This window comes from Tenrec ecaudatus, chromosome 10 (genome assembly GCF_050624435.1).
Source record: "Tenrec ecaudatus isolate mTenEca1 chromosome 10, mTenEca1.hap1, whole genome shotgun sequence".
In the NCBI taxonomy this organism is placed as follows: domain Eukaryota; kingdom Metazoa; phylum Chordata; class Mammalia; order Afrosoricida; family Tenrecidae; genus Tenrec; species Tenrec ecaudatus.
Window position 1 is genome coordinate 145,803,983 of NC_134539.1, and position 23,080 is coordinate 145,827,062.

Genomic DNA, 23,080 nt, shown 5'->3' on the forward strand with positions numbered 1-23,080 from the left:
TTTACAGAGAGTGGATCCCACCAGTATTTACTAAGTAAGTAGCTACTTCGTAAGCAGTGGCATTGATAATGCCCTTGTTGTTGGAGAGCGTTGAAGCCATCTCCACTCATTGCGACCCACGTGCGACAGAATAGAACTGCTCCATAAGGCTTGGGAGGGCAAATCGCCACGTCTTTCTCCAGCGAAGCCACTAAATGGTTTCAAACCAACAATCTCTGGGCTAGCAGTCAAGCACTTAACTGTTGCAAGGCTCTTTCCTGAGAATGATGCCACAGTCCTTTTAGGTAGCAACTGCCCTGCTTCTTCCTCCTTCAGTAGATGCGACTTCTCCGTTGGATTCTTGCAGTGAGCAGAACTAAACACTTGGTGCTTCTAATGACTCGCCTCTGGGTCCAGGCAAAGCAACTATCTAATGGTTCCATCTATTTTCTAGAAACATTAAAAACAGAGAAGCCACTAGATGCATTTAGACTAGTTTGCCGTTTTCTCAAGTCGGAATTTGCATATAATGCTAGGAAAAGAAGAACTCGTAAAAGTATCCTTTCTTGTAATGATTGTATCAAACTCAGAAGGTAGTCATGACTCAAAGTGAGAGTCGATTCTTAGTATGCAACAGTAGGACAAGTATCTTACTGATCAGTGTCCTCACCTGAGCCTTTCAACACAGGCTCATTCTACTCCTGCTACTCCTCCCTTCTGATTTTTTGTTTCAAGAAGGGGAGAAATGTGATCGCCAGAAGTCTTATAAAGAACTTTCTGCCTTTGGGGCTCAAGGTCTTCAATCCCCTGAATACTCACTTCACTAGGATAGAAACTCCTGGAGGACAGCCGTCTTTGCCTTTCTGGTCACTGATACATCCCAATGCTGGCATGTTGGAGGAATCCAACCGATAATTAGTGAATTTCAAATATGGATTCATGGGGTTTTCCAGACCTCTCCTTTCCACCCCTTTGCAATCTCCATCCTTCTGCTATAAAGCTTTTCCCCTCATCCGATCCATGTTTCAAAGACCAGTTCAAGCACTCACATTGTTTTCTTTGCTCAGTTCCCTTAGAAGTAATTTGTTTTCTTGTCTCCTGAGGGGTAGGCATGGGGACAACCAAACGCACTGCCATCGAGTCAGTGCTGACTCAAAGGGACCTCTTTGTAGGTTTATGGGAGTAGAAAGCCCAGTCTTTCTCCCTCTGAGCTGCTGGCAATTTCAAACTGCCGACCATGCGGTTCCCAGTCCAACGCATGACCATTACACCACTAGGGCTCCTTGTGGGAACAATAGTCAGAGTACATCCAACTCTGACTGCTACACTTCCGTGTCCTGAGTCCAGCTGAGCCAGGTCGCCAAATCTCAAAACCCTTGGTGGCACTGTAGATTGGGTGTTGGATTGTTCACCTCAAGGTCAGCAGTTGAAAACCAACAACTGCTCAGGGGGAAAAAGGTGAGGCTGTCTGCTCATGAATATAGGCAGTCTCAGAAAGGGACTAGAAAGACCCATTCTGGGTATAGAGTTGGAGGTGACTCAATGGCAGTGGGTTTGGAGTTTTCCACTCAACATGCTGTGCAAGTCTCTAATCCCTGAACTCGACTGTCTTAACTCTACTTAATATTAAACCCCCACCAGCCTTGCTCCCTGACTGCAGCAATCAGGGAATCCAGCTCAGACTCTATTTCAGATACAGAGCGTGCCTTACAAGGAGCCCTGGTGGTCTAGTGGGTTCTGAGTCGGGCTGCTAACCGGAAGGTCCAGCAGCTGGACCCCCCAGCCACTCCCCAGGAGAAAGAGGAGACTGTCTGATTCTGTAGTTACAGCCTGGGAAACCCACAGGAGCCATCCTACTATATCCTCTAGGGCCAGAACGGACTTGATGGACAGTTCCAGAAATGCTCTCTGGGGACACTATGAGTAGAAACCGATTTGCTGGCAGTGGGTTTGGTTTCCTCCACAGCTTTGAACCAGTTGGGTCCAGCTCAATCCCTTGCTGAATCAAGATCTGCAGTGTTACAAGATCCCCAGATGATTCCTCTAGATCCTCTGAGGACCTGGTTAAAATGTAAATGAATGTAGATGAACCATAGATCGCTTCCCCAAACACACATTGGAAGCCCACCAATCAGTGTCCCTTCCTCTCTTCTGAAAGCCTGTCTGGTTGGACTCACCCTCTCATGCCCACCCACCCTGTCTCCGCTAGATTCTGCATCTACACTTCTATGGCACTGCCACCTCCTGGGAGCAAGTGGACGCCAAGTTGAAAGACTTCAGGAAAGAAGGAAAGCTCTAGGATTAAGGCTTCAGAAATAGTCTGCTTGTAAATACACTGCTCAGATATATGTGATATATCACACGGATGTTGAGGGGGTTGGGATGGGGGGGGTTGTTTGCAGGGCTTCAAAAATCCCATCACCCAAAATTTCTATTATCATTGCATTCCCATTTTCCCGTCACAAATCCAAAAACCACTGCCAGTAAGTCATTTCCGCCCTCGTGGAAACTCTGTAGAACAGAGAATTGCCCAACCCTTTCTAACTAAGATTCAAATCTTTATGGAAGCGACTGCCATGTCTCCCCTCCCCCCAACCCCCAGAATGGCACCAGCCCTTCTGTAAGCACAGGACTTCCCAGGATAGATCATTTTTATATATTAAGTCTGGATTTTCTTTTCTTTTTTTCTGTTTTATCTTACTTTTAAAATAATTTTATTGGGGGCTCATACAACTTTCATACAATCCATATATACACCCATTGTATGTCAAGAACATTTGTACATTTATTGCCCTCATCATTCTCAAAACATTTGCTTTCTACTTAAGCTCTTGGTATCTGCTCCTCATTTTCCCCCTCCCTCCCCTCTGCCCCCTCCCTCGTGAACCCTTGATAATTTATAAATTATTATTATTTTGTCATATGTTACACTGTCTGATGTGTCCCTTCACCCACTTCCCTGTTGTCTGTCCCCCAGGGAGGGGGTTATATGTAGATCCTTGTGATCCGTACCATGTGTCGTACCCCCGCCCCCCAGCTCATCCCTTGGCAAAGTGTGGAACCTTGCTGGGCCTCGGTCCCATTATCTGTTGAGGATAATGACACCTACTCATAGCCTTTTGGGGAGCGTTGGAGCTGTTGGCTCAACCACGTGTCCATAGAAGACGAGCAGAATCAATGTCTGTGGGTGTTGCTGCTGGCACCCCCTTTGTGTCTCAGCTTACCTCCTTGTAGAGCTTTCTCATTTCCCACTAATTATATTCTGTGTGTGCCTCCTTCACCACCATCATCAGGCTCTCTTATGCCTTCACTTCCTAGTCTCCTCCCCAGCTGCCTTCATGCGTGCCTCTCTCAGCACAGTGTCCAACACAGGGAAGATACGACAAGTAAGTGGAGCCTGTGCAGTAGATGGCGTGGCTCTAAGAAAGTGTGTGTGTGTGTGTGTGTGTGTGTGTGTGTGTGTGTGTGTGTGTGTGTGTGTGTAGAAGGAAAATTCGCCTCTGTGTAGTCTAATGGTGGTGCTGTTGGACAAGTGTGGGACTGCTAATCTCAAAGTTGGAGGTTCAAAACCATCAGCCTCTCCACAGGAGAAAGATAAAGTTATCTGCCTTTATACAGATTTACAGCCGCAAGGGCAAGGTAGCCAGGAGGAGTTACTGAAACCCAAATGAAAGCTGAGCATGATGGTGGGACAAGAGGAAAGTAAAAGGAAATAGAGGAGAGAACTAGGTACAAAGGGTATTTATAGAGGTCTGAAGACTGGAATGTACATATATTTATATAAGAGTGTGGGGAAGTAGATCTATGTGCATATATTTATACATTTAGTATTAAGGCAGCAGATGGACATTGGACCTCCACTCACGCACTTACTCAATGCAAGAACACGTTGTTCGATTAAATTGGCATTCTAGGGTGCACACCTTCCCAACACGATTGCTGAAGAAAAATGTGTGAATAAGCAAATGTGATGAAGAAAGCTGACGGTGCCCGGTTATCAAAAGATACAGCTTCTGGGGTATTAAAGGTTTGCAGATAAACAAGCGGCCATCTAGCTGAGAAACATCAAAGCCCACATGGAAGAAGCACACCAGCAGCTGAGAAACATCAAAGCCCACGTGGAAGAAGCACACCAGCCTGTCTGACCACGAGATGTAGAAGGGACCAGTTATCAGACATCAAAGAACTAAAAATCATATCAGTGAGTACCCACCTTCCTGATACAATCACTGAAGACAAATGTATGCATAAGCAAATGTGGTGAAGGAAGCTAATGGTGCCCGACTATCAAAAGATAGAGCATCTGGGATCTTAAAGGCTTGAAGATAAGCAAGTGGCCATCTAGTTCAGAAGCAACAAAGCCCAGATGGAAGAAACACATCAGCCTGTGTGACCACGAGCTGTCGAAGGGATCGGGTATCAAGCATCGAGGAACAAAATATCATATCCTTGTAAATGTGAGTGAGTACAGAGTGGAGACTCAAAGCCCATTGGTAGCCAACCAGACACCCCCTTACTGAAGGGTTGTGGGGAGGAGATGGGCCAGTCAGGGTGCAGGGTAGCAAAGATGAAATATATCTTTCCTCTAGTTCTTAAGTGCTTCCTCCTCGTATCATGATACCAATTCTACCTTGCAAATCTGGCTAGACCAGAGGATGTACATAGGTACAGATAGCAACTGGAAACACAAGGAATCTAGGACACATGACTCCTTCAGGACCAGTGGTGAGAGTGGTGATGCCTGGAGGGAGGAGAGAATGTGGGGTAGAAAGGAGGAACTGATTACAAGAATCTACGTATAGCCTCCTCCCTGGGGAATGGACAACAGAGAAGAAGGCGGGGGGGAGACGTCAGACAGTGTAACATGAAAATAATAATAATTTTTTTAATTTTAAAAAAGAAAATACTAATTTATGAATGATGAAGGGTTCATGAGGTAGGGGGAAGTGAGGAGGGAGGGGGAAAATCAGCAGCCAATATTAAGGACTCAAGTAGAAGGCAAATGTTTTGACAATGATGATGGCAACAAATGTACATATGTTCTTGACACAATGGATGTATGTATGGATTGTGATAAGAATTGTACGAGCCCCCAATAAAGTGATTTTAAAAAAAAGATTTACTGCCTTGGTAGAGTTGCTATGCGCGTAATCCACTGTCCACTAGAGGATGGGGGGTGGGTGCGTCCATCGTCTCAACCTAATATAGAAGAAAACTGGTGATATGACAGGAAGTGTTTGGGGCTAAACTGATGATTTAAGAGAGTCTGGGGTAGTGGTAATGAGTGTAGAATTCATATTTTAATGCCGTTGTGATTCACAATATTGTTCCTTTTGATGATGTAACCAGGATATTACCATTTTTATTTTAATAACCAGAATATTATAATCAGTGATGCACCCTGTAATGCTTACTAACGCTAAAGAATAATATCATAAATTTTGCTTTCTGCTTCTGTCGATACTGGCTTAAGTCCTAGACAAATGATAAATGGGTTTTTGCCTTTAAAGATGGACTGAGATGTGTACTTGGGACTGCAATCAAATATCACTTTTAGATTCTAGCAGTCCGGTTATAACTGAATAAAGACTCTTCTAAATAAAAACAAAACGTAACTCCTTCAACTGGCTTTCAAGTAACCTCTACCTATTTTCTTTTCTTGAAGAATCTTCTCTAGATGTTTATACAGTTCACCATCGAAATCGCCTGGGTGTGAAGATAGGTTGTTTTGTTTGTTTGTTTGTTGTGTGTGAAGGTTTTAAAAATAAAATTCGCTTCTTTAATAGGCAGGTTCTTTGAGTTTTTTTATTTCTTTGCATGAGTTTTGGTAATTTGTATCATCCGCAGAATTTGTTCATTATGGTCTACATTGATAATATTTGGGACAGAATATTGTTCATACCAAATAGGCATGAGGATTTCTAAGAGGATTTCTTTTTTTAAAAAGATAATTTTATTGGAGGCTTGTACAACTCTTATTACAATCCATATATACATCCAGTGTGTCAGGCACATTTGTACATTTGTTGCCATCATCATTCTCAAAACATTTGCTTTCTACTTGAGCCCTTGGTATCAGCTCCTCATTTTTCCCGTCCTTCCCAGCACCCCTCCCTCAAGAACCCTTGATAATTTACAGATTATTATTTTGTCATGTCTTACACTGTCCGATGTCTCCCTTCACCCACTTTTCTGTGTCCATGCCCCAAGGAGGGGGTTTATGTAGATCCTTGTGATCCACCTTCTTTCCACTCTCCCCATATTGCCACTCTCACCACTGGTCCTGAGGGGTTCATCTGTCCAGGATTCCCTGTTTCCAGTTCCTATCTGTACCATTGTACATCCGCTGGTCTAGCTGGATTTGTAAGGTAGAATTGGGATCATAATAGTAAGGGGGAGGAAGCATTAAAGAGCTAGAGGAAACTTGTATGTTTCATTGTTGCTACACTGTACCCTAACTGACTTGTCTCCTCCCCTCGACCCTTCTGTAAGGGGATGTCCAGTTGCCTACAGATGGGCTTTGGGTCCCCAATCTGCACTCCCCCCGCCCATTCACAATGATATGGTTTATTGTTCTTTGATGCCAGATACCTGATCCCTTCAACACCTTGTGATCACACAGGCTGGTGTGCTTCTTCCATATGGGCTTTGTTGCTTCTGAGCTAGATGGCTGCTTGTTTACCTTCAAGCCTTTAAGACCCCAGACACTATCTCTTTTGATAGCCGGGCACCATCAGCTTTCTTCACCACATTAGTTTATGCACCTGCTTTGTCTTCAGCAATCGTGTCGGGAAGGTGAGCATCATGGAATGCCAGTTTAATGAAGCAAAGTGTTCTTACATTGAGAGTACTTGAGTAGAGGCCCAATGTCCATCTGATACCTTAATACTAAACCTATAAATATATGCACATAGATTTATTTCCCCATCATATATAAATATATTTACATATGTATATGCCTGTATTTAGACATCTAGAAATGCCCTTTGTCTCCTAGTTCTTTCTTCTATTTCCTTTTACTTACCTCTTGTCCCACTATCATGCTCAGCCTTCATTTGGGTTTCAGTGGTTACATTGCCTTTGGTCAAGTCCTAACAGGCCTCTTACACCCTCCCCACCTCTGATTTTGGATCACTTGTTGTTCCCTTGTCCCTGGGTTTGTTAACACCTACTTCCTTTCTCCCACCTCCCTCTCTCCCATTCCCCACTCCCCTCACCCCCGAACCATCGACCTGTTGTTTTCTCCTCCAGATTGTTCTTCTGGCCTGACTTATCTAGCTAGAACTGCAGAGATAATAATATGCACAAAAACAAGACAGAGCAAAACAAAACAACAAAAGAAAACAAAACAACAACAACAAAAAGAAAAGCCTGTAAATAGTTCATTGTCTGTTTGTTGGCGTTTAGGAGTGTTTTCCGGTCAAGTCTGATGGAGTGCCACGCCCTGGCCCCAAAGTCTATTTTTGGTATTTCCTCAGGACTTTCTTGCTCTGCTTCCCTCGCTGTTCTGTTGCGTGCTCTTAGTGTTTGCCTTGGTGTGGTGGGGTCAGATCGGGTGCAATTCCCACACTGTGTTTCCAGCGTTGTCCCCCTTAAGGCTGTGAGTCAGTGAAGGATGTTCAGCCATATGGTCCATATGGCGGCTCTGAGCAGGGATATCATCCTCCAGGCTTGGTGGGCCAGGATGCACTCCGCTCTCTCTTCCTCACCCTTCATTTGCTCCTGTGTACCATGATCAGACATGTCCCCTAAGAGGATTTCTATAGAGGTTTTCTCAGGCTGGAAATACTCACAGAAGCAGGCAGCCTCATCTTTTTCTTACATACCAGCTGGTGGGATTGAGTAGTCTCCCTTATAGTTAGCAGCCCAGCACTTACTTGACTCCATACATCAATCCGATAACCAAACTCAGTGCTATCAAGCTGATGCTAATTCATAGTAACCCTTTGGGTAGAACTAGGATAGCACTGCCCCATTTGTGTTCCTGAGATTATAAATCTTTATGGGGGGAGTAGACAGCCTCGTCTTCCTTCCGAGAAGTAGTTGTTGGATTTGAACTGTTGACCTTGTGGTTAGCCACTCGGTGCTTAGCCCACTGTGCCACCAGGGCTCCAACTCCACCATTTAAAAAATAACCAAATTTACTGTCATTGAATCATTTCCAATGCACAGAGACCCTAGAGAACAGGGTAGAACTGCCCCTGTGGGTTTCTGAGGCCATAATTCCTCATGGAAGTAGAAAGTCTCATCTTTCTCCTGCAGAGCAGCGGTGGTTTTACACCACTGACCCTGCGGTGAGCAGCCCCTGTGGTAGTCCACTACACCAGCAGGGTTCATCCACTCTACCTCTTGTTGGTGCCATTGAGCTGACTCTGACTCATAGCAATCCTGTGCACAACAGAAGGGAACACTGCCCGTTCCTGCGCTGTCCTCACAATTGCCCTTATGCTTTAACCCATTGTTGCAGCCACTGTGGCAGTCATCATGCTGAAGATTCTGTCACTGTTCTTTTCAAATATCAGAAGAGGCACGTCAGAGTGAACAGATGTCAGCCGAGCTTCCGGATGACATACAAAGAAGGAATAGGCAGTCCACTTCAAAAGAAGTACTTACTAAAAACTCTAAGATAGCATCTCCTCCACTAGGGCTCCTTATGTGCCCATGACACCCCCTTGTTAACCTGTTAATGATTGTAGCCTCTGAGTGTGGTGCCCACTCCTATTTCTGATCTCACTTATTTTCGTCTTCTTAATTTCTGATTGGCCTGACTATTAAGAAAAAAGAATGCTTTTAGTTTCATGATGTTCTCTCTTGCTTTTCTGTATCCTAGTTAAGTTTCTGCACTCCCATTTAGTATTTTCTTTTGCTTATTTTATCTTTAATTTACCATTCTTTTTCAAGCTTCTTCCTTGGCTAATAAAATATTCAGAGCTAAATTCTCCTTTAAGCACTGATTTAGTTTGCATTCCACAAACATTTTACTTTCATTCTCATTCATTTCAAAATATTTTCTGGTTTCATTGGGATATATTTTATTGACTCATAGATTAACAGATTAACTTGATACCTTCCCCCCTCCCCCACCAAATATTTGAATGATACACAGTCACAGGCTGCATTACGTTCATTCAAGCCATTTCTAACTGGTCTACCCTGGCGGTCCCATTAAACTTGAGAATGCCAGTCGGAAGACAGGATGCAGAGAAGGCAGCAACCCCTTGCATGCAGAATGTAGTATCTCATGTCTCTTGTATGCAAAATGATTGCTCTGCCAGGCATACAGTGTATATGCAACCTGCAATGCATCTGTCTTGAGAGTTGAATGACTGTGCTGCTGGCTCTCATAGGCATCCCACTCTACTTCGTTGTATGACCGTTGCACTCTTGCTGGTGGGCAGCAGCTACAACCAAAATCAAGTGCCACATGATCAAGTGTTGTCACATGATCTCTCTGGTTAATTTTCTTCAAAAAGATTGCTGTGAAGTGCATCTTGGCTCCCAAACACAACAAAACCAGTGCTAGAGATAGCAAGGGGCAAAGGGGAAAAACAGTTTGGAAGGGAAGCAAAAGATGTATTGGACAACACACAGGTTGAAAATGGTGAATACTCTTGTTCATGATGTAGGCATGTCACATGATAAGCACAACAGTCCTTGTGAGCAAAGAAAACTTTCCATTAAATCATAGACTCGCGGAGAGCTAAAAGGCTAAAGAAGATGCAGGAGGACCTCTGTGCAATAGGGAGAAATAGCTAATGGTGTGGGTTAGGGACCAAATCTCTCTCGGTAGCTCTCGGACGAGCACTGCTAAGGCACAGTGCTGCTTTGAGATACCTTGAAGAAAATTACAGGACCAGATTATAATGTGGTATTTATACAACATCCAAATCCCATAATGCCCTATTTCATAGAACATACCATGGACTTGAAGAGACAACATAACTCTACTGTGTTATGAATTTCCAATTCCATGGTGGTCTGTATTATTTCAGTTTTTAAAAGGAATTGAAATTCATTTACTAGCCCAGGATATGGTTCTATCTTGATGAATGGTCAAGTGGGTTGATAGTGGTTTTTTAAATTAAAAAAAAAAAAATCTCTAGTATCACTAATTTCTCTCTACTTATTAATTCTAGGGAGAAGAGTATTGAAATATCTCAATTATACATTTTTATTTGTCTATTTCTCTTCTCAGTTCTATCAGTCTTTGCTTCACAGATTTTGAAACTCTTAAATTAGATACATATACATTTAGGATTGTTATGTCATTTCTTTAATTTTTGTTTCATTATAAATATTCCTTTTCAATTCTGGAAAGCTTCTTCGTTCTGAAGTTTACTTTGCTATTTGTATAGCCACTTCATTTATCTTACGATTACTTTGTAGATGATAGACTTTTATCCTTGTCATGTAATCGTACTTTATATTTAAAGTTTTTCTTTACAATAGCACATTGTTTAAAATTTTCATTTTATTTTGTTTTGAGTTCTGTTCTCACAAATTTTTGAACTTCTATACCATGTATAAGGGAGCCCTGATGGGTGTAGTGGATTACACCTTGGCTTGCTAACCACAAGGTCAGAAGTTTGAAACCACCAGCAGCTTTACAGAGACTCCCTCCTCTGTAAGATTTACAGTCTCGAAAATCCACAGAGACAGTTCTTCTCTGTCCTATAGGGTCACTATGAGTCCGAATCGACTCAATAGCATAGCAGAGAGACCATTACTATTTAATATAATTATCTATATTATTTCGTTTAAATCTATTTTTTAATCATTTTATTGGGGGTTCGTACAACTCTTATCACAATCCATCCATCCATTGTGTCAAGCACATTTGTACAGCTGTTGCCATCATCTTTCTCAGAACATTTTTTACTATTGTTTCATTTTGTCTTAACTTTGCTTTCTTCCTCATCTCCTCTTTCCCTGTCTTTCTTGAGCCATTCCTTTCTGTCTTTGTCCCGTTGAGTGTTGTGATGCATTTCGCTTTCTCTACCCGCTTTTAAGATTTTTATCTCTATTTTTGTTCTTTGCCCTTTGACTGTGATGTGCTTTGATGTGGTTTCCTTTGTGTTTATTTTGCTTGAGCTTCCTTTATCTTTTTGGATTGATTGAGAGGCTTAGAGTTTGATTCAAGATCCTTGGTGGCCCTGTCCCAGTAGTCATGGACCGCTAACTGAGATCAGAAAGTTCAAATCCACCAGCCACTCTGCAGGAGAAAGTTGAAGTTCTCTGCTCCCCTAAAGATTGACAGCCTCAGAAATCTTAGGTACAGTTGCTGACTCGATGGCAGTGAGTGGGTGAAATTCCTTTCAATTTAGAAAATGTTCAGTCATTATATCTTAAAATATTTTTTCTTTCTCCTTCTGGTGTACACATATATTAGGCAATGTGATGTTATTTTAGATTATTTTAGATTACTAGGACTGTTTATTTTTTTAATGTTAAGATTTTATTTACAAAGCTTCTTTATTGTACAGAATATGAAAATGTGGTTACAATCTCAGTGTAACTGGCAGCCACGAATGGTTCAGACTCACTGGTCACAGCTACCTGGGCTACAGCGGAGTCTCACATGGACACCTAACAGTGTTTACAACTGTGATGGGACCAAGTCCTCAGGCTTGGTGGTGGATTTCCAAGAGGGAGTATAGGGAGGAAGGTGGAATGTCTCAGGAACTATTCTTTGGCTCTTTGGGTGGGCAGGTGTCCTGGGGTTCTGAATCACAGCTACTTTTTAAAAAACTTAAACAGCTACCAAATCCTTAGGAGCAGTCCAACCAATCCTGAACAGGTCTTTTTCTGCAGGTTATTTGGGGTCTTAATCATCTCGTCCATCATCTGTTTCTTCCGTGTTTCGCCTTTACCACTTTCCTCCGCCTCTTCATCTTCATCCTCATCTTCAACTTCTCCCTCTTGGCCAAACTGTTCTTCCTCCCCACTGACTTCATCTTCACTGTGTACCTTTCCACATCTTCATCTTCTTCCTCCTCCTCCTCCTCATCTACACCGTCCACCTCAGCATCAGAGTCAGGGGCTTCCTGGTCCTCGAGGTCGTAGCCCTCCAGGTAAGTCAGCTGGGGCAAGCAAGAGCTTAAAGACACTCTCTCGGGAATCCTTCAAGTTGGTGACCTCTCAGTTAAATAAATCCAGACTTTTCAAACATTCCAATTTTTCAAAGGTCTCAAGGTGCTGATGTCTTTCAGCTTACTCCCATTTAAGTTTAGATGTGTGAGGTTTAGAAGTTTCTCAGCTAATATGTCCAGACCACCGAAGATTCTATTGTCACTGAGCTCAGCTTTTTCAATTTTGGTAATTTGGGGAAATTTGAAACTGAAATCAAGCCTACATTTATTAAGCTGAGGCACTCACAAATTCAGCTGTTAAACCCTCACTCTTTCCATCGTTTGTTTTGCAGTGGTCCAGGACAAGTTCTTGAACTTCATTGACTCCTGCATCCACTGAGTGTGTGGGTCGGCCCTTGGCTCCAGGCTAGCTCAGCAGGCCTTTGTGACGGGTTCTGGTGAGGGTGCTTTGCAGACCATGGACTGTTTATTTTAATGCACTTTATTTTGCCCCACTGATAGTCATTTGAATACTTAAAATGCTATTTCTTAGATTTGATCATCTTTTCTTCTATAGTGCCTAATCTGTTCCCAATCCTATTCAGCAAAGTTTTCTTTTTAGAAATGATCTTTTTCTAGTCTTGATGTTTCATTTAGTTCTGTTTCATAGCTCCCATTTCTCTTCTCATTGTATCATATTTTTGTTTCTATCATTGTGTGTGTTTCTAATAGCTTTTTTGAAAAGTTGATGTATTTTAGCACCTTTGTCATTTCTGGGACTGACTATTGACTGCTAATGGATCACATGTTTCTTCTCATGTCTAGTTATTTTTTTATTGGATGCTGGACAATGTGATTTTTCTTTATTGGATGGTCGTTTGTCTTGTCTTCTTTAAAGAATACTTTGTTTGGAAAACAGTCGCTTGTGGGTAATCAGTTTGATATAGTTGAGCTGTGTTTTTAGCTCTGTTAAGAGTACATTAAAAGTTAACTGTATTCTAAGGTTTCCTTTATCCTTATAAATAAGATGTGACTTTTCTGAATGTCCTACAAGGATTCTTCACTCTTTAAAAAAAATCATTTAATTGGGCCTCTTAAAGTTCTTAGAACATTCCATACATCAATCATATCAAGCATATTTGTACATATGTTGCCATGATCATTTTCTAAACATGTGTTTTCTATTTGAGCCTTTGGTATCAGCTCCTGTTTCCCCTACCCACCCTCGTGACCCCTTGATAAATTAAAATTTATCGTTGTTTCATATCTGACAACCGACCGCTGCCTCCCTTCACCCACATTTCTGTTGTTCATCCCCCTCAGGAGGGAGGGGTGAGGGGTTATGTGTCGATCACTTGCGATAGGTTCCCCCTTCTTCCCCTCCTTCCTCGTATCCTCCTAGTATCGCTACTCCCATTTCTGTTCCTGAAGGGGTTGTCTGGCCTGGATTCCGTGTGTCATGAGCTCTTACCTGTACCAGTGTTCCTGCGCCGAACTCTTCACTCTTGACTGAAGAGAACTTAAACTTCTCCCACCTTTGTGTGGACTCTGGGGCCTGTTAAGCTAAAAGCTGACCAGTCACTCTTTGGTTGACCTTATGGAATTTAACCCTAGGCATACACAGCCAAGTGCTAAAGGACAGACTCAAGGGTGCCTCTTGTAGATGCCTGCAGCTCTTTCTCTTCCCTCTTCTGTGAAGCTCTGTCCTAGAAATTCCAGCTACCTCAGGCTTCCCAAACACAGGTCTCTTTCTCGTTAGCTCACTAGACTTCACACTGTTTCTCCTTTCCCTCCGGGGGCCCAGGAAAGCTGTAGGGCTGACTTGGTTTGTTTCCCTCTTCTCTACCGCAGATCTTCACTTTCTTTGCCCAGTAGCCCGAAACTGTTTTCCCGCTGTCTTTTCCAGTTTGCTGCTGTGGCAGATTAAGTTCAGCCGCACTTACTCCATCATGGGCAGAGCAGAAGTCATGAGTTCTACTGAAACCACACCCATTGCCATCAAGTCAGTTGTGTCTCATGGCGACTCTGTAGGACAGGGTAGACCTGCCCCTGTGTGTTTCCGAAACTGTAACTCCTTTTTTTTAAATTTATTTTTTAATAAATAAATCATTTATTTGTGTCTCTTATAGCTTTTTAAAAATATTTTATTAGGGGCTCATACAACTCTTATCACAATCCATACATATACGTACATCAATTGTATAAAGCACATCTGTACATTCTTTGCCCTAATCATTTTCAAAGCATTTGCTCTCCACTTAAGCCCTTTGCATCAGGTCCTCTTTTTTCCCCCCTCCCTCCCCATTCCCCCTTCCCTCATGAGCCCTTGATAATTTATAGATTATTATTTTGTCATATATTGTCCTATCTGGAGTCTCCCTTCACCCCCTTCTCTGCCGTCCATCTCCCAGGGAGGAGGTCACATGTGGATCCTTGTAATCAGTTCCCCCTTTCCAACCCACTCACCCTCCACTCTCCCAGCATCGCCCCTCACACCCCTGGTCCTGAAGGTATTATCCACCCTGGATTCCCTGTGCCTCCAGCTCCTATCTGCACCAGTGTACAACTTCTGCTCTATCCAGTCTTGCAAGGTAGAATTCGGATCATGGTAGTTGGGGGGAAGAAGCATCCAGGATCTGGGGGAAAGCTGTATTCTTCATCGGTGCTACATTGCACCCTGACTGACTAATCTCCTCCCCTAAACTCCTCTGTGAGGGGATCTCCAGTGGCCGACACATGGACTTTGGGTCTCCACTCTGCACTTCCCCCTTCATTCACTATGGTATTTTTTTTTTTGATGATGCCTTATACCTGGTCCCTTTGGCACCTCGTGATCGCACAGGCTGGTGTGCTTCTTCCATGTGGGTTTTGTTGCTTCTGAGCTAGATGGCCGCTTGTTCACCTTCAAGCCTTTAAGACCTCAGACACTATCTCTTTTGATAGCCGGGCACTATCAGCTTTCTTCGCCACATTTTCTCTCATAGATCTTATAACAATCCATACACCAGTTATATCAAGCACATTTGTACATATGTTGCCATCATCATTTTCAAAGCATTTTCTTTCTACTTGAGCCCTTGGTATCAGCCCTTCCTTTTTACATCCCTCCCTCTCTCATGAGCCCTTGATAATTCATAAATTATTTTTATTTTCATATCTTGCACCATCCGCTGAGACTGTGACTCTTTATGGGAGTAGAAAGTCCCATCTTTCTCCCAAGGAGCACCTGGTGGTTTTGAACTAGTGACCTGGTGATTAGCAGTCCATCGAGTCACCACTATGCCAACTAGGGCTCCTACCTACTTTAATCTTCTCAAAATTGTCCCTTTATTATGAGGTAAAATTTTCAGATTCTACATTTGTAAGTTACTTGAATACTTTAAGTAAAATGACATTCACTATGAATCAGCATTTATCATAACTTCTCTGGGTATTTTTATCTGGATGGGATGGTGCAGCATTATATATAAACTTCTTGAAGCACCAGTTGTATCCACAGTGCTTCAAATGGCTTCCCAGAAAGTCTGTGAGTAGACAAAAAGAAACACTCGCCATTGAAATCTACACCTTCTAGTACGTACGTGTCAAGATCTGAGGAGCATCCTGGTTGTTCTGTTTTTGTCTAAAATAAACAGAAATATAGGCTATTATAAATGAAAGAAGCATACCTTTATAGAGTCTGGGCTTGCCTTCCCTACCTGTGGGTCCACAGTACTCCAAACCAAACTGTACTCCTTACTGACTCGTGACGACCCCCAGACTGCAGCTGTTGATTGGAGTACAAAGCCCAGTCTCTCCGCAGCAGAGCTGCTGGTGGTCTGTGGATCGCAGCCCCTAACCGGGTGCGTTCTCCAGTAGCCTACTCATTTTCTTCTCTCCACACCCCCAGCCTAGAAATCATGAAATGCTTGAACATGGAAAATAAAGGGATGAAGAATTTCTTGAGCTGAGACATACCAGAAAGTACCGTGCAAGAAAAGGGTAGCATTTTCAAGTAATTAACAACCATTAACTAGCCTTTGTCAAGAAGATTCTTTGGTTTGTTCCTTTCCAATAGGGTTTTAGACCCACGATTTTTATAGGAATTTCATAAAGAACAATACACCATTAGAGGGAAAAGCAGCAGGGGCTTGAATGCTGGGTGGAGGGTGGCAGCATGCCCAAGTGCAAATGGGAGCAATGAGGAAGACCACGGATGGAATCCACCACGGCAGCAAAACAGGAAGAAAAGCACAACTAAACTAACTCTGCACAGGTCCAAATTATTATGTTCTTCCCAATATTACTGTCCTCCATTTGTTCAGACCGTGCCTCAGGCCTCCGTCTGAAATTTGTACTTCCATATGTCAATTTTAGCTGTAAAAAATAAGGCTTGGGACCAGTTATCAGATACCAAAGAACTAAAAAGCATATCAGTGGGTGCCCACCTTCCTGATACAGTCACTGAAGACAAATGTGTGCATAAGCAAATGTGGTGAAGAAAGCTGATGGTGCCTAGCTGTCAAAAGATATAGTGTGTGGGGTCTTAAAAGCTTGAAGATAAACAAGTGGCCATCTAGCTCAGAAGCAACAAAACCCACATGGAAGAAGCACACCAGCCTATGTGACCATGAGCTGTTGAAGGGATCAGGTATCAAGCATCAAAGAACAAAAACATTATATCATTGTAAATGTGGGTGAGTACAGAGTAGAGTCAAAGCCCATTGGTAGGCAACTGGACACCCCCTCACTGAAGGGTTGTGGGGAGGAGATGAGCCAGTCAGGGTGCAGGATAGCAGCAATGAAACATATAACTTTCCTCTAGTTCTTAAATTCTCCCCTCCCATCATGATCCCAATTCTACCTTACAAATCTGGCTAGACCAGAGGATGTACCCTGGTACAGATAGGAACTGGAAACACAGGGAATCCAGGACAGCAACTCCTTCAGAACCAGTGGTGAGAGTGGTGATGCTTGGAGGGTGAAGAGAATGTGGGGTAGAAAGGGGGAACTGATTACAAGAATCTACGTATGGCCTCCTCCCTAGGGAATGGACAGCAGAGAAGAGGGTGGGGGGAGACATTTGGCACTGTAACATATGACAAAATAATAATGATTTATGAATTATGAAGGGTCCATAAGGAAGGGGAGAGTGAGGAGGGAGGGAGGAAATGAGCAGCCGATATTAAGGACTCAAGTAGAAGGCAAATATTTTGACATTGATGATGGCAACAAATGTACAAATGTGCTTGACCCAATGGATGGATGTATGGATTGTGATAAGAATTGTACTAGCCCCCCCCCAATAAAATGATTTTTTAAAGGAAAAAAAATAACACGGGTTAAAATTATAAACCTAACAATTTTATATGCAGAAATAAACCATAGAATCACTGTTATTCTGAGAAGAAAATTATTCCCAATCTGTTTTAGGGATAGTTTGCATGATAAATTGATTCATACAAGAGCATTTTCCATTTATTTAAGGAAATTCATAAATCCAGACAGAAGTGATTTGGAGGCTCAAATACATATTAAAAACCTTAAAGGTTGGTAAATTCATTTTTTTTCTTCAAGTACTCACATAATTCTCCAAAGTATTGGTTTTGCTCCATTGAGCCATTTGCAAGGTCTAGAGGGGATTATGGCTTTATATCTTGAGAAACGATACTGTTTCTAGAGAAACAAATCCAGAGAGACACTCGTGTGTATAAGAAAGAGCTTTGTATATAAGAGCAATTGAATATTGAGAAAACATCCCACCCCAGTCCAGATCAAGTCCATAAATCCGATATTAGTCTATGTAAAGTCCCTTTCAGACTCACAGAACACATGCAATGACACCGGATGCAGGAAGATCACAGGCCCGTGGGTGGGAAGTCTTGTGGATCCAGTGGCATTGTAAGCAATTCGGCATTGGCAGGGTCTCCACATGGCATCTCCAGCTCTGAGGCTCTGGCTGCCATCGGCCAGTCTCGATGTGGCTTGTCAACAAGAATGTCTTACAGGGACTAAGTGTGTGTCCCACTTCCAATGAGCTATTTATCTCCTTAGCACCTCAATTTAGGTCATCAAACTGTGCTCTGATTGACAGGCTAGACCCCACCCCTTCACTCTTAATCCTCAAATTGACACCAAGAGGATGTAACTACCACAGGTACCATTTTACATTCAGCATTGCCCTTCTCCAGGGGCCTTAGTGCTTCCTGAAACCCTGCCTGCACATCAAACTTGGCTTTCCAGTGACGTCCTTTTCCGGGACACTTTTTGAGATGTCTGTTTCACTCCCTCCCAACGACTTTGTTCCACCCAGTGCTCAGCTGCGGAATCTTTCCTCTTCCTCCATGTGAGACATGGAAGCAGCCCAGAGGCCCTGCATGGCCACTGTGGGTGCTTTGTCTGCTCCCCCTTCTTCTCCCCAGGAGCCCCAGCTCCCCTGCCCGTCTCGCACGCAAGCACAGAGCTCTAGGAACTCCACTGCATAGTCTGGCTTTCTCACTTGACTGCTAGATTTCCCTAACAAACATGCTGTTCTTTCTCTTATCTTACAAAAAGGAACAGCAGTTCTGCTCTGTCTGTCCACTTCTCCAGAAGCTCCCACCCCACCTCTCTCCTCCATGTCAACCAATCCCGAATCGCTTGTCTGATGTCTGCACCAGTTCTCATCTCCTCTCTTTTGAGCCAGTGCGCCATCTTATCCTTATCGCCCATGACCGCCATGTTGCTGGCCACATGCGCCACGTGGACATTTCGCCGCAGCACTTAACCCAGTCGGCTCAGACACTTCCTTTACGTGGTTCCTGGAGCCCACGTTATCCTGACTTCTTTCCTACCTCTCCAGCTGCTACCCTTCCTTCTGCGTTTCGCCTCAGCTCTCCAGCCTCTTAACAGGTGCAGGCTTTTATGTACACCTGATCCTCTGTGATCTCTCCCAGGATCATCATTCTCTATCCCCTTCAGACACTGTGACTTCTGAACTTAGGTTTTTAAACCTAGACTCTCCCTTGAACCTGAGACGTGTAACCCTCACTGCTCAACTCGACATTGGGTGAATGTCTGATGAACATCTCCAAGCGTACTATTTCTAAAGCAGTTTCTCGATCTTTGCCCCCAAACCTGTTCCTTCTACATTTTTCTTATAATCGGTCATGATAATCCATTTTTCCAGTTATTTGGAACAGAACTCTGACGTCATCTTCTACTCATCTCTTTCTGTCACATATCATGTCCAGTTGGTTCTACTTGAATATTTTTATCCAAACCTGACCACTCATCACTGCATCCTCTGTTACAAACCCCGCGTTTTTACGGTAGCCTCAGACTGTTTCCGTGCTTACTTCTGGCCCCCCAGGAAGAGCTATAGTGTAAGGTGGTGATTACTGCTCTCAGAACATAGCCTCCGCTGCTGAAATCCTTCAGTGACGCCCCGTTTCGCTCATAGTAAAGCCAGGTTCCTTACAGTTGCCTGCCAGGCCATGCAGGTATAGCCCCTTGCTCTCTCTCAAACTTCATCCTTTCGGATGGAGACCTTACTCCTTGACCGACCCCATTCCACTGGCTTCTCACTATACCTTGACCATATCATGCATATGCTGCCTTTGTATTCACTCTTCCTCCTGCCTGGACCACGCTCCCTGGGGTTTGCCTGGCTCACAGTGTCACTCCTACAGTGAGGCCGGCAGGAAATTCAACACATTGTCTGCTCTTCAACACTGCCCACCTCCTTCGATGATTTATCCTTTTACATCGTCTTTAATACCATCCAAAATAGGATTTTTTAAAAGTCATTTTGACTACACTCTAGAAAGGACAGCCCATGGAGACAAGAGGATGGGGTTTGATCCCTTTACTCACCGTTATATTCCAGCTGCACAGTGAATGAATGAGATATTTCTTGCTACAGGAGCTTAGTTTGTGAGGTTTGTGAGGTTCCAGGTCTGGAGGCTCATGAAGACTAACTGCTGCTGAAACACAGCCTGGCCTGCACTCACCAACATCTCAGACGCCAAGATTTCTAGGGACAGTAACTTAATCTTTATGACATTGTAATTAATTTTTAGATGTTCTGGTGCGTAAATATTTTTAAAACACTTATAACAGTGACTAGCACATGGAAAGGGCCATTGAAGTGTTTATTAAATAAATGACAGCTACTTTAGCAGCCATTTCATGATAAATAACACAGGCAGAGTGTGAAGCAAGCCAAACAAACCTCAAGAGGTTCCAAGTAGCTTTAATTCTGTTAATGGAGAGTGGCTTTATTAATTAGAGAGTTGGAATCGAGTCTGGCAGCTTATTAGAAAAATAGCGCTATGCATACGCCCTCGTTACCTTTGGGAGGGGAAGGAGCTCCTGTGGTTGACGGGCTTATAGAGTCTAGGGTGTACACTTGATGGATGGCTTCTCAATGAAGTCTCTGAGACAACTGGTCATGATAGGTAAGTTATCTTCACAGGTGTGAGCTGAGGTGACAGGAAAGTAAAAGAGATTATCTTAAATCCATTCATTCATTGGGTAAATATTTATATGCCAAGCACTATGTGAAGGGTAGACCCGGGCCTTCTGAGATCTCACAATCTAGTCTCAAGTAAACCAACAAGGAACAAACACTTCAGATTTTTGTGATAAGATAAGAAGAGGTGGACCTCGGGTGACGTGAGAACACAAAATCACAGCCCACTCCGATTTATGAGGTCAGACTAAGCAATTACTGCCAGTTAGACATGGTGGACAGAGGCCATGTAGTTACCTGTACTCCTTCAGAAACCCCATCACATCGAAATGCTCCCATTCATTCCTTTCATCAACAAGGGCAATTTTGCAAGAGTTTTAATGGACAATTAGGCATCTCCCTTCCAGTCTGTATTTGGCTTCCTCTGATGTCATTTGCTTTCCCAATTTCTTGATAAAATAGATGGACACTGTAGCTGCAGCGATGGACTCAGACACAGCAATCATGGTGAAAACGTCACAGGACTGGGTGGTGTTCTGCCTGTGGACATCGGGTTCCTCTGTATTGAACCCTGTTTGATGACATCTAACAGGAATAGCAATCTTAAAAAGATCTTCCAAGGACATGCCTTTGCTTCTATTGATATTTTAAAAGTGCATAGACATGGCGGAATCCAAGCGTGGCTCCATTTGTCAGGGATGAGCTCCATGGCTGGTGTTACTGCTTACCCACGAGTCTTGTCCTTTATGACACTTACTCTGAGAAGTAAAGTTTATATTTAATATTTTCACTTTTAGTTCCTTTTTTCCATTAAAGTCTTCTTATAGTTAGAACCAGTAAGTTCTTTTCTGTTACAGAACTCTGGAGAGTCTCAGTAATGAGAAGATCTGGTTTCTGTGGCTCTCGGGGTGGACTAAACATTCGGACAAACTGTGCTAGCTCACAGTGAGTGGGCCATGCATGTGCTTCATTGTGCTTACTTATGGACCAAGTTTTTGAGAAGGGCATTATGCTTGGTAAAGTAGAGGGACAGACATGGAGAAGCAAGAAGGGTTGACACAGTAATTGTGGCAGTGGCTCAAACAGGACCATTGTTAGCTCGGTGCCGGCCCAGGCTTTGCTCCGTAGTGCTGTGCATGGGCTTGCTGTGTAGTAGAGTTGACTTGGCAGCATCTCCCAACAAGAATAGCAAGACATTATGTTTATTGGCTTTCTGGAGGGCCACAGAATGATAACATCTACTTTTTATGAGAGTGTCCGGTGAATATTTGGGAAAGCCTGAGCAAAAAGTATACCTGGGAGCTTCAACAGAGAGTTCTTCACCATGACAATGCTCCTGCTCATTCTTATAACCATGCAAGGCAGTTTTGCAAGGGTCTGCCCAGGTAACCATTGGACATCCACCCTCCAGTCCTCACTTGGTTCCTTCTAATATTTCTTGGTTTCCTCGCCTTAAACATCCATCAAAGACATCCGTTTTTCTTCAATTAACCATGTAAAAAAAATTTTAAAGACTGCATAAACGTGCTGCTTTGATTCCAAGGACCCTCACCCTCAGTGCTTGAGGGATGGACTAGATGGCTGGTATCATTGCTTACAAAAAAGTCTGGACCTTAACAGAGCTTACGCCAAACATTCCGTTGTTGTTGGTTTAATCTTTTAATTGCCTTTTCCCACAACCTTTTGGAAGGCCCTTCGTCATTAGAGTCAAGGCGTTCTTTTCTGGAGACACTTGAGAATCCGAGGAACTGGGTCTGAGTAGAACCTTGGGGAGGACTGAACAAGAATCAGAGTGTGCGCTGGCTCGCCCGCTTACGGCCATCAACGTGTGCAGGAGTCTATAGTGCAGGAGTCTAAAAGAGCGATCCGCTGAAGAGTGGGCTCATGATTGCGAAGTAGAGAGAGGATCAGCATAGAAGAGGAAGACCACCACCCCCCCCCCCCCAAAAAAAGAGGAAGACCCTCAACAAGCCGGATGGATGCAGTGCTTGCAACAGTGGCTCAAACATACAGTTGTGAGAATGGTGCAGGAGCCGGCAGTGCTTTGTTCAGTTGTACATGGCTTGACTAGGTATTGGAGCTGATTCGGTGGCATGTAGCAATAGGAATAGCAAGATATTATTTTGTTTATTGGCTTCCTGGAAAGACAGAGAATAATAGCATTTGCTTGTTTGTTATGAGAATGTGTTGAGAAAGTTCAGGAAAGCTTCACCAGAGTCCTTTGTTACCACACGGCACCCACTCATTCCTCTGGCCAAGCAAGGGCAACCTCGCAAGACTTTCAGCGGGTAATTTTTAGGCCTCTACCTTCCAGTCCTTATTTGGCTCCTTCCGACTTCTTTTTGTTTCCAATCCTAAAAACAATCTAAAGGACATACAACTTTCTTCAGTTAATGATGTACAAAGACTGCATAGATGAGATTAGGATCCCAGGACCCTCGGGTTTTTAGGAATGAACTAGATGTAGAATCGACTTTAATGATGTGGACAGAGCAAAGCTTTGGCGGAGACCTTCATTTGCTTCATGGTGCACAGCTCAAAATGAGACAAAGGGCTGACCTCATGCTTAGTCAGCAAACAAGAGGAAGAACCTCACCAAGAT

The 23,080-nt window shown here is 43.3% G+C and overlaps 1 protein-coding gene and 1 pseudogene across 7 annotated transcripts in view; one reads left to right on the forward strand and one right to left on the reverse strand.

Moving 5' to 3' along the window:
- CEP112 (centrosomal protein 112) overlaps positions 1–23,080 on the forward strand; it is a 469,815-nt gene that overhangs the window by 329,960 nt on the left and 116,775 nt on the right. The window lies entirely within an intron of this gene.
- Positions 11,737–18,746, reverse strand: LOC142460241 (acidic leucine-rich nuclear phosphoprotein 32 family member B pseudogene; annotated as a pseudogene).